Below are 10,003 nucleotides of genomic sequence, written 5' to 3' on the forward strand. Positions count from 1 at the left end.
ATCTATTAAATTGCAGGTGGTGGGTATTTTCTCCCAGCTGGAAGAAAAGGAAATGAGACAACAGCCGAAGAGAAACTAGCTAAATTGTCACTGCGGTTTTGACTTTCATTTCCACGATGAGTAGTGATATTGAGCACATTTTCACACACTTGGGGATGAATTTTGTCCTCTCTGTGATGTCTGTTAAAGTCTTATTTATTTTTATTACTTGAGTTTTTGCTTGCTTTGTTGGTAAGTATTCCTAATGTATTTTAGATGTTGATTTATCAGCTCTGTGCTTTGTAGGTTGCCATTCATTCTATTGATTGTTTTTCCTTCACTGAATAAAAGTTTTTTTTTTTTTTTTTACTTTGACAAATCCTCTTGCCTATTTTTTGCTTTTTAAATGAGCTTTCAGTGTAAGAGCCAAAAAAAAAAATTGCCAATACCAGTATCTTAGAGTTTTACCTCTTTATTTCTTTCTAGGGATTTTATGATTTAAGTCAATAAAGTGTTGAATGCAAGTCAATTTTTCTTACAGTCTTCAATGTGGCTGTATTTATTTATTTATCTGAATGAGAGATACATAGGTGACTTTCATCTGGGTACTTCACAAATAGAAATGAGTCATGTATTACTGTAGAAATGATACCATCCTGAAGTGAGACTAGTTTGGAAATTCCCATTATATCTTATTTATTTTAGGATTATTGAGCATTTTTTGTGATCGAGTTTTAATGTAATTCCATTGTCATCCGAGGATATTTAGCTTGAGTTAAGGTTCTTCCATTTGCTTTTGTAATCAAGAATATGGAAAATTTAGAGAATTTTCTGAGTCTACCTGAAACTAATGTACAGCTTGCTATTTTGGAGCGAAGCAATATATTAAAGAGAACTGCATTCAGTTAAATGGTGCTTTTCAATGCCTTCCTCTCATCCTAATTTCATGTGTATTTGCCCTATTGAGTTCAATGTGAAAACTGTTAAAATCCCAAGCTATCATTACCTATACATCCACTTTCCTTTTGGTTCTGTCTTTAGTTTTACGCATTTTAGTCTTTGCAACCAGATATATGCACACTTAAAATTTTATAGTCATCTTGACATGTCAAAACCTTTAGTACTGAAAGTCTTTCTGCTTTACTGATGTGTCACACTATTTTGTGTGATACTAACACGGTGACATCAGCCTTCCTTGATTAATGTGGATTTTTAATGTCTTTTTCTTCCTTTGTTTTTAATCTGCATGTGTTATTCATTTGAAGTAGATTTAGTAGATGCTATATACTAGGTTTTTATTTTTGTCTGATTTGATAACTTAAACGTCATTAGAGGAGATTTTGGTCATTAACATTTAATGTAATTGTTAATATCCTTTAACTAGAATCCATCATCTTATTTACTGATTGTCCATGTTTTTATTCTAATTTTCTCTTATTGTCATCATCAGGATTGAATTGTGATTTTATGTTACCATCACTGTTAACTTTATGGTTATATATTATTCTGCTGGACTAGCATTTATAATACATAGATTTATTTTATAACATTGTACATTCAGCATTATGTCCATGATCACCATAATATTCAGTGAAATAAATTAGACACATGATCATTATCACTCACATGTCATAGTTTCTCTTTGATGAGAAAACCACGGTATAAGTAAATTTAAAAAGCAAAACAAAAGAAAATAGGACACATATCTTTTGTAAAAGAGAATGAGCCCAACGGGTGGAGAAGAAGGGAAAAATAAATAAATAAAGATATGTATGTAAATGCATGAACCCCTCTTGATGGACGTAGTAATCGTAATGTCCTGAAAATGAAGACTAATAAAAAATTAAAACAGCGAACTTAGCTAAAGAGTAAAGAAAATTTTTCAAAATTACATTCCTAAAAAATAAATTTTACAAAATAACAATTTTGTAACAAAATAACAAAATGTCCCCCACATTTGTGCTATGGTTGCCATGCATTTTATTTCTCTATATATTATGAAGCTCCTAATATTTGTAATTTTTTACCATCTGTATTACTTACTTCTGTAGACACACATTTCCATCTAATGTCATATTGTAGATGGCTTCAGAGAATTTTTTAAAACTTTTTAAAGTGCAAATACACTAATGTTAAATTATTTCACATCCTTGCTTGTCTGAAAAAGTATTTCATTTTTAATTTTGAAAGGTATCCTCATTGGACAGTGAATTCTGTGCTGATAATATCTATGTAGTCTTTCTGTTAAGAACATTAAACACATCATTCTATTATGCTCTTTCTGATAGAGAATATGACAAGTTTTCTCCTCTGACCCTTAACTATAAGGTCATTCATAATGAACTTTATCCATGTAATTCCTTTTAATATTTTTCTTTTAAGTTTTCAAAGTTTACCATTTACTAGTTTGCCTTTTGCACTTCTAGGGATTGAATCCAGGCTTTTGCTCTATGCTACATCCCTAGCTCACTTTTAGTTTTTATTTTGGGGTAGCATCTCACTAAGTCACCTGCCCAAGGGCGGCCTCAAACAGACTGTTTCTGCTTAGGCTCTCAGAATGCTGGGATCATAGGTGTAGGCAACTCCTAAGGTAGTTTACATTTATCATTAATTTTCAATAATTTGATGACTATTTCTTGGAGTGTTTTGGTTTAATTCTTAGAGCTCATTGAACTTCTTGATTACGCAGATTTAGAGCTTCTTAAGTCGTGAAAGTTTTGTTGTTTCCTCAGATCTGTTTTCTCTACCAGCTCTCCAATCCTCCGCCTTCATCAGGTGACCCTAAAACTTCTTGGCAACTTTCCCCAAAGGTTATTGATGCTATGTTGAGTCTTCAGTCTTCTGATTCTTTGGGGCTTATTTTGTTATTTCAGTATGCTACTTTATGTTTGCTAATCTTATTTTTTTGTCTGTATAGAATGTTAATCTCATTTTAAGTATATTTCCTTTCAGTTAGTGCTATTTCCATGCCAAGGCATTCCACTAAAGTTTCCTCCTATATCTCTCATTTCCCTTTTCATTTTGTTGATATATTTCCTTACTGTTCTGAGCATATCATTCATCCTGGTAATTACTTTCCATTCATCATTTCTTAGTCTGTCTATTGCATGTTTTTCTGTTGACTATTGCTCACACTAGCTTGCTTTTTCATGTTCTGAATTACATATTTTTTAATGCTGAATTTTCCAGGCAGATAGTGAAGGACTTGAATATTTGATTGATATTTCTGAAGTTTTATTTTAAGCTTTTGTTCAAGAATATCTAGAGTATCTGATAGAAAGTTCAACAGCCCCACTTTCTACCTCCCCTCCTGGGTCATCTACTGAATACTCATTCAGCAATTGTTCACTTTATCTGAAAGAAAAGAAAATTATTCCTATCTCTGTGTAAGCTCTGGAAACTATTCTTCTAGTTCTGTGACTATTATTCTTTGTAGTTTTCTTTCTTCTTTTCTTTCTTTTTTCCTTTCCAGCCTAGTGATGCTTTATTACTGTTAAAGTGGGTAATATAAAAAAATTTATGTGTGCTCCAAGAACTTTAAATCAGTCTAGCTGTCTTCTCTCTACAAGTCTTTCCTGCAAATTCAAATAAGCCCAAAGCTCTTTGAACTTTGGAATCCCCCCCCCATCTCAGTGAGATATCAGAGATCTGTGTGCTTTAACCTCAACTCTCTGCAGCTTGAAAATTGCTTCTGGCAGCTTCTTGGAATCATCAAGACAACACCTAATCCCCTTTGTGTTCTTAAGACTAATAGTCTTTGGCGGCCATCCTCTAATTCATTTTACATATTTTATCTTATGTCACATTATTTCCACTTGATTTTGAAGGAAAAATAAAGTTTCTTTGCAGTTAATAGTACATGTATGCTAAGAGAAACCCACTGACATCATCAAACATTTATTTTCCACCTTGGCAAGAACAACACTACCTGCTACATTTTCGCTACTCCCAGATTAGATGCCCTTGTTATTCAGTCTCCGTTTGCTTGTTCTACTTTTTCCAAATTCATAAATGTTGTATCTAGTATTATTATTGCATTTTTTATGCCTCAGTCTATTTTCATTCACTAAATTATTTCACACAGTTCCACGGTTTTAGGTAACTTTCCACCTGAGGTTCTAATACACCCTTCCATTACAGCGCATCAGTAATTTCACTTGTGATTTGTCACCAAAATTTGCTTTACCTCAAGGAGATACCACTGTGCCCCAGTTGCTAAGGTTAAATGTTGGAAATATCCTTTTATACCCACGATCCAAATTATCAATGGTTCATACATACTTTACTTTTCAAATATAGCATGCATCTGTCCATCTGTCACACATTCTCTGTTATGACCCTAATCTAAAATGCATTGTTTCCAACACAAAATGTGCTGGCATTCTTTTAGCTTGTCTCGGTGCCTTCATATCTGTTGTGCCAAGTTTATTCTTTATACAAAATTCAGAATTAAAGCAAAACTATTCATGCCATTCATTTGCTTAAATCTCAAGTGGCTTTCATTCATAGTTAGAAGAAAATATGAAGCTTGAGAAGCAGGAAGACTGAACTCTTACATTCTTTTCAAGTTATTCTGTTCTCACTTACTGTCTCTCATGTTACCACAAACATGATCATTTTTCCCTTCTTCGTGGAGGTCAGGCATTCCTCCGCTCTCAGGAATATTGCTATTTTTTCATTATTCTTCATGGAAGATCTCTTCATAGTTGAAATTATGGCTTTTGCTGCTTTCTGTAACTCTTTTACCTATAAAATCTCTCGCTGTTTTCCATTTATAACCTGATACTCTGTTATCTATTTAGGCTTTGAATCAACTAGCTTGTTATTCTTTATCAGAGTCTTATGCCTGCCACTGAGCTGGGTGCTGTTCTGAAATGAAATACTCCTCCCTATGAAATTAACTTGAAATTATACTGTTGGAGCATCAAACACTAGAGTGGTTTCAATTATTAATGATGAGGTTTTGAATCTAATATGCAAATAAACCAAGGGGTCATGGACTTCTCTATGGGCATCAATGAATATTGATGCTCTTTGTCCTTCCAAGTGCCCACGGCTGTTCATTTTCCTTGATTTGGATAGATGCTCTGAGTAGTGAACTATGTATGCTCTCAAGAATCACCTTTTACTTAGAATGCTTAGAAATGTTCTCTAAGCATTTCCTTCCTTTTGTTTTCTAATTAAATATAACAACCAATTTATATGTGGGGTCACAATATTTACTTGTTGCAGTTTACGGAGTATTTGTGCCCTCATCCACCAAATTCTAATCTTGACATTTCAAATCCTGCAATGTAATACTGTTAGGATGTGGAGTCTTTAGAAGATCATTTGATTATGAAAGTATAATGAATGTAATCAGTACCTTTATATATATTTAAAAACTAGAGATCTTGCAGTTCTGCTCTTTGCCACACAAGGACACAATGAAAAAAGTGTCATCACTCGGAAATGGTACCTGGTCAGAATGCAACAAGGATGGTACCTGCCTTACCTCAACTCCTAGCTCCCAGAACTATAGGAAACAAATCTTTGTTATTTTTTAAGCTACCCAGTCTGTGATATTTTGTTACACCATCATGAACTGATTAAGATAGAGGTTGGCATCAGTGAAAACTGAGATGGTGCTACTACAAATATTTTGAAATGTAAGGGCAGCTTTGGAACTCAGAAACAAGTAGAGGTTGGAAGAGTGGAAATACATGCTAAAAGAAACTCAGATTGTTGTAAAGAGATTTTTAATGGTGAACTAATGATGGTTCAAAAAGGAAAGAGAAGAGATGTAAAGAAAAAGTTTACCTTACTAGAGGATACACAAAAAAATCATAGACAGAATGTTAGTAGAAATGTAGATTGTAAAGTACAGTCTGATGAGTTCTTAGCTAGAAATGAGGATTCCATTACTGAGGAACAGACTAAAAGCCAAACTTTGTTTTGAAGTGACAAATAATATGGCTGAATTTTATTCCTATGTTATTTTGTGGAGATGTATATTTTACTTTATGAAAAACTAAATCAAAATTTCATAGCAAGGTAATATAATAACAATAGTTAATACATTTTACAGTGTTACTTTAAAGTAGTACTCAGAATGCAAGATAGAAATCAAACATATTCTTATGAAAAACAAGCCAATAATATCACAGAACTTTCTTGAAGGTATAATTTTAAAAGATGAAATTGAGTGTGTGATGACTTACATGGAGTTACATTTGGCTGATGAGTTGCTGTTGAGACTTGGAAATCTGATTTGTTGGGTATAATAGTTTAGGTGACAATGCAGCATGTAATCATGACTTACTTCATCTCATGCGTTTGAGATCCAACACCTTATTTAGAGGTCAGGACTGACTTTAGGATCTCCTACGTCATTCAGACTAGCTTTGAACTCACCAGGTAGAACAGACCTGCCTTGAACTCACAACAACCTCCTTGCTTCAATCTCCTGACTGTGGTTACAGGTATGTGTCACCATGCCCTGTGCAAACCATGTTTCTTCTCAGCTCCAAGACAAAACAAGAGGCTTTGGGAAAGAACACAGTATATACAAATGGCGTCACAAGTCTTGGAGAATAGCAGGAAGAATATTTCACTCTGGCTATTAAACCTGGAATGTAGTTGTTCCCATATTATTAGTAAAGCTGTTTTCTAAAAAAAAAAAAAATGATGCAATTGGATGTTTACAATTAGCTGAGAAGAATCCAAAGCAAAATGTTAAAATGATGCTTTTGATGCTTTCTGATCATCTATAAAAAAGGAACTATAAATTATAGGTTGAATGATTAAGCAAAAGGAAAATAAATCTTAAGTGATTTGAAAAATTCTCAGCCTATTCATCTCAAAAAAAAAAAAAAAGAAGAAAAGAGAAAGCATGTTTGGGGAAAAACACTAAGGTCATAGCCATGAATCTGTGAAATGAAGATCAGCACATGTGTGAAGCACAGACTCAATTGGCAATCCCAGCAGGTGATTTATCTGAAAAGAAAAAAAGATGGGGATTGTGGGGAGGCTGCTAAACTCTTGGATCTCCCTAGATGAATCTCTTCTGCTTCCAATGTGTTGTCCTTTGCAAGTCAAAGGAAAAAGAAACCTAACAGCATTTCATGGATTAGCATTGCCTTTTTTGTGTCAAAAATAGTTTGGAATATTTCCTTACTTTGGATAGACCAAGTGACTCCAAACAAAGATCAGGGCTGGGTTTTCCAAAGCTGTGGGAGTTCTGCTCCTGCATAGCAGATATGTGGAGGTAGGATTCTTAACTGGCAGAGTAGGTACAGGATCCTGTTCCAATGAGTCTTGTAGGTAGGACTACCAGCCAATGGACCTGGATGGCAGAACACTGAGCCAGAGTGAACTATTCTTAAATCTTAATATCTCATGGGTTTTCCACTTCCAGGGTTTAGACTTCCTTCTTTTTAGATTGCCATATATCCAATGCCTGTCTCACCATTATGATTGGAATGTGACTTATTTCTCAGACTCGAGACTGGAAAAGAATCTTATCTCCAGACAAAATATTTTGAGTGTTACCTAGATGTGATATGCAGATGACAATTGAAGTTGATGATAGGATGAGCTAAAACTTCTAGGGTCTTTGAGATGTCATGGTTATAACTGACTGGTGAGAAAACTTTAACATTCAGGAACCAGCAGTGGAATGCGATTGAAAGAATGAGTGTGTGCTTCCCAATCTTTTATGTTGAAAACCTAACCCTGAGTGTGTAGACAGTGAGAGGTGAAAACTTTGGTAGGGCAGTTAGTACCTGAGGTGGAGCACTCATGGATAGACTCGATGACCTTATTAAAAACAGCAGAGAACTATCATTTTCACTCTCTGCTTCCTGCCATTTGAGAACACAAGAATCAGCCATGTGCAACTTGGAAGAGTCTTTACTATAATTTAGCCTTGCTGGCGCTCTGATCTTGACTTTCAGTGTGAGAAATAGATGCAAATTGTACATAAACCACTCACTCCATGGAACATTGATATCCAACCCAAACCAAGACATCTGGACTACATGAATAGTATTTTTTCCTATTTTTGAGACTTCTGAATCTAAAATCATTCTTCTCTAATCCAGGAACTCATTAATTCCAAGATTTCAACGTGAGTGACTCAGTACTTGGTTTCACTCCGTTTTCCCTCAGGAACTCACGTTGGGTCATAGATCTGTAGTGTTTTCAATTAGTGCTTAACTCAGTGTTCAGTAGTCTCTGTCTCTGTTGTTATGGCTGTTGAGCTGTTTTCCTTCTTGCTATTTTTACCACATAAAGTTTAATTGAATTAACTGTGGATGGCTCCGCTTGCTGTATCCAGACTGCTTCAGTAAATACAATCATTTACAGTTGTTTAAGAAACAGAGCTCTCTTCCAAGCACTCTGTAAATGTTTCACATATTGTTCAAAAGCATTTATTAATTACATTTTGGGTTTTTGTTATCAAGTTACACAAGGTTTAACTGTTTACTAGTTTCCTGCTCGCAAAGATTCCAAAATTTCCCCAAAAGGTATTCTCTGAAGCTAGAAACAATTGCCCCTCCCTCCCACTCTCTGTCTCTGTCTCTTTCTCTATCTCCTCATCTTACTAAATCTATGTAAATATAAAACCATGGTGAATTTCACTAAGCATGATGTGCTACCTAGATGACATCTTTCTGTCATTTAGCACTCTTTTTTGAATCCTACCAAGAATAACACAAGTTTTCTATACCAGATACTCAAGCTTCTTCTGCAAGCTTTTGGGTATCTACTTATATATCATTCTTTTTATTGACAATCTTTTTTGAAGGAAATTATTAAATTGCTCTCTTTTTACTGCTGAACATACCAAACACATTAAAATAGCAAAATAACTGTAGATACCTAGACAATAAATTGCTTACATTTTACTAGTTGGATAGCCAAAAGAAAATGGCCAAGTTGGTGAAATTTGGATCATACTGCTGTCACCTAGGGGGTAATGCTCCAGGCCAGTTTCTGTGATGATTCAGCCACTTTGTTCTGTTCTTGTTATATCACCAATTGCTGTGCCTATATTTTATGTTTAAACTAAGTTTATCAAGTTCAGGTTTCTCTGATTTTTTTTAACTTCTTAAGTATTAGCTCTAATGATAATAGTTATCTTAGAATAAGAACATTTTAGCGCAAGTGCTATATTAGGCATAAGATCATAGTCTGATTCTGCCAGTTTTTGCCATGTGAACTGGTACAGATAAATTTTTACCTAGCCTCAACTTCCACATTCACAAAATAAGATAATGTATCACAAGGTTTTTGCATGGAATAAACATTAATAACTATAAAATGACTAATACTGATGTGGAAAGCTAAACAAGGTATGCTCACATAATAATGGGAATTTTTAAATTAAAAAAAATTACAATGAAAAACACTGCCTTAAATTCTTCTCAAAGTAGCCCCCCCACAATTAAAATATACTTATCCCATCATTCACCCCATTTTCTCAAGCATCTGAGTGTACTTTTTCATGACTGTCCCTAAATGCAACATTGCAGAAGCATCAATGTCCTGAATCAATTCAAAATATTTCCCACAAATGGTAACTTTGACTCTGTGGAAGAGGAAGAAATTACGCAGTGTCAGACTTGGTGGGCAGATGAAGTGGACCACTACACACTAGAATGTCTTTACTTTACAAGCTGCTTTCCCATTGGGCGCTCTTATCAGCAGCATTTACTGCATTTTTTAAATATACTTTGGATAGTCACTCAGAAAGGAGGACTTCCCGAAATTCTCTGGAAATCAGCAAGAATGATGAGACACATGTGTTCAAAGTAAGAAGGAATAGTTTGAGGGAATTTAATAGCAATGTCTTTTACTGGACTAATCTTTAAAATTTATTTTTAGTTTAAATATATATTATACTTTCTTCAACCTTTGCAGACGTTCACTACTTGTAGGGCTTTGCCTTTTGGAAACACAAGGCAGACTTACCATCCTTCAGATGAGGTTCTGTCTCATCCATGTCTTCTCCTATCATAAAGCATATTTGTCCTGAGAAGTT

The 10,003-nt window shown here is 34.5% G+C and overlaps 1 non-coding gene across 1 annotated transcript; it reads left to right on the plus strand.

Annotated features, from left to right (window-relative positions):
* Nucleotides 1-6,163: 6,163 nt before the first annotated feature.
* Nucleotides 6,164-6,233, plus strand: LOC111758356 (small nucleolar RNA SNORD30). The gene has a single exon (XR_002792542.2). It is a non-coding gene; the product is annotated as a small nucleolar RNA SNORD30 (small nucleolar RNA).
* Nucleotides 6,234-10,003: the final 3,770 nt, after the last annotated feature.

The sequence above is a fragment of the Cavia porcellus genome, unplaced genomic scaffold, assembly GCF_034190915.1.
Source record: "Cavia porcellus strain 051 isolate PalLab524CR breed Dunkin Hartley unplaced genomic scaffold, mCavPor4.1 scaffold_29, whole genome shotgun sequence".
Classification (NCBI taxonomy): Eukaryota; Metazoa; Chordata; class Mammalia; order Rodentia; family Caviidae; genus Cavia; species Cavia porcellus.